This window comes from Ostrinia nubilalis, chromosome 5 (assembly GCF_963855985.1).
Source record: "Ostrinia nubilalis chromosome 5, ilOstNubi1.1, whole genome shotgun sequence".
NCBI lineage: Eukaryota > Metazoa > Arthropoda > Insecta > Lepidoptera > Crambidae > Ostrinia > Ostrinia nubilalis.
In genome coordinates, this window is record NC_087092.1 from 9,335,970 (window position 1) to 9,342,768 (window position 6,799).

Sequence of the window (6,799 nt, forward strand, 5' to 3'; positions counted from 1 at the left end):
TGTCACCATAGAGAAAAGTAATACATAGGAAAGAAAAGTAATACATAGGAAATAGAGAACCCTCTCTGTCAAATTTTTGAGCCTACTAATTGACAGCCTGGTGTTAAATTCCCCGTACTTAACCTACGTACGTAACGCTCACATACATACATAGTACACGCACACATACATACATAAAGTCCACGCACACATACACACAGTTCACGCACACATAGGCCCTCATAACCTTCAAAGAATTATTGTTTTTATGATGTACAAAGTAGAATTTTTTCAAATCCATTATTTTGAAAATATTTATCTTAATGGTGTACGTATTGTATTATTTTCAAAACAATGGATTTGGAAAAATTCTACATTGCACATGGAAATGCAAATAAGTAAAAAACTTTTCAATTTAATAATTTTACTTTATTTATGAACACACATAATATTATACACCAAAAGCGTCTTTTCGCAAAGTTTTCAACAACACTAAAAAAGCATTTGCACTTTGAGAAAACTCAGATCACTTGTGAACATAACAGAAAGTTTCTTCGCGATTCACGAAGGAACGAACAAAACTCCGATGAACCAGAACAGCAGCAGGTACGAAGGAATGAACTTGAATTTGACTCGACTCTTCAATACTTTAATAGGGCCACAGAACTCATAAACGATGGCTAAGAAAACAAGAATGCATTCAACCTAACAAAAACAACACCGGCCATTTTGGAGGAAAAACAAAGTTGCCATATGTTAAATAGTAATTTCTACTACTCTATTATGTAAATTATAACAAAAAATGTCACCGTTCAGTTTTAAATTAAAACAAATTAATTTCATTTTAAAAAAAGTTTTCACATTGTAATTAACAATATTCTGAAATATATTTTAATTAAGAAAAAAATGAAAATATGAAGGAAACAGGAGCAGCGACATCTAAAGCGTTTTAGGGTAGTTAAAAAGTATTGCTTCCTCATTGTTATAGCATTGCTGCAAAATCTGAAAAGCTTTTAAATATTTTAAGATGTGTTTCTGGAGTCTGGTGGGGTGCTCACCCAGCGTCATTAAGACTTTTATACAATGCTATTATAAGAAGTGTACTTGACTATGGCAGTTTCTATCTAGAGCCTTGTAATTTAGTTGGTTTAAGTAAATTGGATGCGATTCAATCTAAAGCGCTAAGGATTATAGCTGGTGCTATGAAATCGAGTCCAATCAATGCCTTGCAAGCTGAATGTGTTGAGCCCCCATTGAAATTACGCCGCCAATATTTATGTGACAAGTATCTTTTCCGTGTACTTCAATTTGCTGACCATCCTATATATAGCAAACTCAACAGACTTAATGATTTAATTGATACTTCCTCTTATTGGTCACGTAAATCTCCTCCTTGTGTGATTATTAGTTTTCGTAAATTTATATCAATCCAAGCCCCAGTCCACAGAACCTCCTTTCTTCCGATATTTTCTGTAAATTTTGAATCCCTTATTCTTACTCCGACAATTCATTTCAACCTAGACATACATAAGGATGACTACAATGCTAACATTAAGTTCAATCAGATCGTAGACGAACACTGGGGCGATTGGCATCATATCTATTGCGATGCATCTAAGCACTCTCCAACGGGTCATGTTGGCGTTGGCGCATACCATAAACAATATCATATTGTCCAGAAAATAAAACTCCGTCCAGAATCATCAGTCTTTACAGGAGAATGTTTTGGACTGTTTAAGGCTTTAGAGTATGCTCTCCTTATGAAATTAAACACAACTGTAATATTTTGTGACTCTAAAAGTGCTTTGCAGGCATTTAAGAATTTAAGAACAATACTAATTATCCTATTATTACAGAATGCAGGAAATTACTTCACAAATGTAGTCTTAACAGTCATTTAATTAATTTTGCGTGGATTCCTAGTCATACCAATATTCCAGGAAATGATAAAGCTGATAAGCTGGCCAATGAAGCGGTTGAGTGTGGAGATATACATCCGTACACAAATTATTGCCATGACTTAACGGCAGCCCTTCCCAAAGCTTATCTCAAATCTGCCTGGGATGAGAATTGGGAGTTCACTAGCCAATCTAAGGGGAAACATTACAAGCTCATTCAACCATCCATCCTTTGTAAACCATGGTTTGTTAAAATTAATCTTTCCAAAACAGTTACTACCATTTTAACTAGAATGCGACTTGGTCACGTGTGCACTCCAGCACACTTGGCTAAAATACATGTACTTGATTATGATTCGTGCACTTGTGGTTCTGGCGTCGGAGACTTAAATCACATATTTTTTTACTGTTGCCTATATGATCGTTCCTCTTTTATTAGTTCTCTTTTAGCCATTAAAATTCCTTTTCCTACATCCATCACTTGCCTATTATATACCAATAAAATTGATGTTTATAATATCCTAGCCGAATTTATTACCCATAATAATATAAAATTGTAAATAGTAATGTATATTGTACTTATGTAAATATTATTTTATTTTTATTATTTTGTACTTATATCACACCTAAATTGATCCTATGAAAACCATCCTTTGTTCCGTTTCCTTCCGTAATTGATTCGTTTCCCTACCTTTTAACTTTAACCCAATCCCACCCTGTCTACTAAACGCAATGTCCGCAAAACTTATGGCAAAACTGAACGCAAAAATCAAGAACCCCGTCGCGTGGCTAAACGCAATCCGCGAGAGCCATAAAGAAGAAAAAAAAAAAAAAAAAGTATTGGAATTTATCGACTGAAGTCGCTGTTTGGAAGCAAGTTTGATCGTAGTATGGAAGTTTCCGTACCCTGACTGTCACTGTCATATCTGTCAAATATGACATTTATGACATTTTCGTTAAACGCATTTATCATTTTGCAAATAGTAATTAAATTATAAAATAAAATAATATAAAATTAATGTTAAATCAAAACAAATCACAATTCCACATTATTATCAAATTTTGAAGTACTTTTAAAATAATCTAAAATATTGTACAATCTAAAAATGAAACCGAACTGTAGGTCACTCAACGATAGTTGAGGCGGCGAGCGAGCACGTGCACGACACAGAGTATTACTGGTATAGGTGTACCAGAATCTCATGGCAAACAAAAATATTGGAAAAGTGTGTTTTTCATATGGCAATTGTCTATGGTTTAATTGTCACCTGTCAAAGAAAATTATGAAATCTGTCAGTCACTGCAAAAATTTTGTAATCTCTTCTTGACTATTTGTTATTTTTGTGAAAAAGTCGAAAAAGCTCAAGTAAGTCATATTGTTTTCAATGTGAATTGTAAAATAAGGCATAATTCAAAGTCAACCTTTAATTCTAAACGCGCCGTCGAGTTGACAGTGAGTTGGACTGAAATGTTTGATACATTTAGCTTATTACCCAACTGCGTCAGAAGGAGGGTTATGTTTTTTTATTCTTACTAACTTAATAGCTGCTTTATCGATGTTTTCAGGTATATCTCACAAATTGGTGCAGAGGAATGGTCAAAATGTTATGACCATGTAAAGAAAATTGAAAAAGATTTCATCAAGTAATATTGAATAATGGAGAAGTTTCCATTTTTTTTCTTTTAAATAAACTTGAAATAAATATAAGTAAAACTAATAATAATTGTGAAAGAATCATGAAAATATCTCTACAAATAAATAAGTTACAGGGCCCTAAAGTTGCGCATAACTATTCACGCCGTTTTGATCGGTGTATTCACGCACGACAGTCATTCGGGGTACAAACAGTAAATCACCCCTGATCCAGTGCTGTTGACAGATCCATATTTTTTTAAATCTATTTCTATTTTTTTAAGTCACTCAAGAATCTTTCTTAGTAAAATTTTGTAACCTTTTTTTAAATATCCCAGACCTGGCCATTTATACAAAAAGAACGGCACCGCCTGTTCCAATTCCACGCTAAAATAAGTGTGTAGGTAATTTAAATAATTAATTTCCCAGACATTTCTAGATCGATTTTAAAAAAAACTTCACCGTCTTTTTAGTTTTGGTATATATTTTAATCCCATTCAGAGAAATATAGTTTTTTTTAACATCAGGAAACTTCTCCATTGAAATGTTGGAAGAACAATTTATTTACAACACCTCTTTATCTTGATCATCTATTGAAGAACAAGAAATGCAAGTGGAGTTCTTAGAATCGTTTTCTAGTTCTGAATGAAGTGATAAGTTAAAAGTATGGTGCATAATAAAATTAGTTACTTTAAGTAATATACGATTTATTTATAATAACATTCTTCATACTCATACCTACCTAAAATGTATATTCGTACTTCATGTTCATTAATATTAAAGTCATAAAAGTAAAAAATTAAATAGTATCAAGATCGTTTATTCCAATTTCCCCAGTATTGCTCTCAACAAAGTTTATTTTCCCTATTTGCCATGAGATTCTGGTACACCTATATTACCCGTGGTATTACCGTGACGGAGGACAGGTACTCACTCACACTGATGACTTTGATTACACATTCAATTATCGAATACTTTTGGCGTAGACTTTCATGGCTACCATTTTATGTATTTGTTACGGTTAATGTGATAAATTGAAAATTATTAATAATAACCGGTTATTATGAATAATTACCGACAGTCGCGGTAAAAGTGATAAATTAATCACATTTAACAGTGATTATTTAATATTTCAACCTTAGTACTAACAAATTTCATAAAAGAGAACAACATCTTGTGTACGTGCTCGTGTACAGCCAAACTTTAGAACGTTTTGATATCATATATTATTATAATTTGGCATAATGAGTTTGGAATGTTTCTTGCATAATATTACTTTTCCATAATGCCTATAACATAATGTTTTGATTTAAAGTGAAAAATAGGTTAAGGTGCGGCGGGGGTGGCCCTTGGGCCACCCCTAAGCCGCCTATTTAGTTTTATACACACATAAATGACCTCATATTAATCACATTCACCAAATCATGCGGTAATTATTCATAATAACCGGCGATTATTCATAATTTTCACATTTATCACTTTGACCGTAACATATTTACATTTACAGGGTGACAGGGAGACTCGACCTTTAACTTGAAAGGGAGAACTAGAGGTCATCAGCAACAAAATAAGTCCCGTGAACCAAGTTCTTAAAAATTTTTTAGATATTTGTGTTAGGTTGAAGCAAAAGTTGAAGCAAACGTGCGTGTTTGTTTCAACTTCACTGATGTAGGTATTACCGTATTACTAATTGTATACAGAGCCCCGATTACGGTAATTTTTAACGTCTCCAATCCAGACGCGCTTCATCGATTCTGCGATACGATTGGTCAAAACAGCTGACTAACTATTGGTCAAAACAGTTTTGACCAAATAAACTAGTTATAGTTCCAAAATACTGAACTGTCCTATGCATGACATTGACAGTGGGGCGCCACCGTCAATACCGGATCGCTGGTTCCGATTTTTGCCATGTTGGAAACCATTTAGTTGAACGATGGTAGCGCCCCCCTGTCATTGAGTTTGGTGGGACAGTTCAGCGTGGGTCATCTATACACCTCGCAGTAGTAGCCTACTACTATTAGTATAATTAGTAGACAGACTAGGGTCTGTCTACTAATTTGCTAGTGAGACAGAAAGCACTTCTTAATCAACAGGCTACGCAAGACGTCCAGTGATATAAAGATATAGCCTGACCAGGAACATAAAAACCCTGGCATAGAGGCGCGTCTATTGCATTTGAAAGTGCAACACTGAGTACAGTCGTACCTGTGTTAAATTAATAGGCTAACTTTATGTATCAGGATTCAGGATTACGTCCTAATTTGATATTTTCATAAATTAACGAATAAAGATTATATAGGTAACCTGGTTTAAATAAATTAAATGAAACCATCAATCGAGCTAGTAGGATTTATTTTATTATTCATCAATAATCAAATTCAGAACTTGAATATTCAACTGCAATGTCTGCTCATGAACGCTTCAAACTCGGTACTTCTTTCCCAATTCCATAAAATTCAACACTTAGAAAGTGACAAAAATCTTTAAAATAGGTAGTTGAAACAAACCACAGCTAATTTTCATAGAGGACTGTACTATACGATAAACATGTCAGTCAATTTGACAACCTTTGTCGGAAACATTATTCAATGAAAATATTGTCCGAACCCTTCGTATCTCTTCGACAAATACTTTAACACATTGTGAACCACTTTTCTTTCACGACTATAAAAAGATTTTAGCATTTTAATTCACAAAATCAATTGCGCACATTTAAAATAAAGTTTGTTTACACTTTGACAGCAATAGACTGACATGCAAGGTGACATGTCAATGAAGTTTTCAGTTACTGTTGCCATTAAAAGAAATTAGTACCATTAGTTTTCCGCAACATGGCGAGGGTTTTTATGTTCCTGGTCGGGCTATACAAACGTTATTGTGTTCATTGCCTCATCTCTCGCTGCGCGATCTATAAATAGCCACAGATCTACGATTTTTAGGGCAAAATTTTTCCTGTGGCGCTATACGTTAGTGGTGGCGCCCCCCTCTTGAGTTTGAAATGCTTAAAAAAAGTTCGCTGCGCTCATTAAGCCGGGTCTCCAGCCCGTCTTTTGCCCTAGTACACAATCAACAAAAACATTTCAACATTGAACAAAGTAGCTTATATATAAAAAATGTTGAATGCTGACATTGTTTTTGTTGATTGTGTAGGGCAAAACACGCACTGAAGACCCGGCTTTACTTGGATGTGCGAGTAGATTTATGTTCAAAAAACCAATTGGGCGTATCAAATAAACTATCGATGGAATAAGTTGCGCCTATGTGAAACATTTCTTTTTACAAAGCG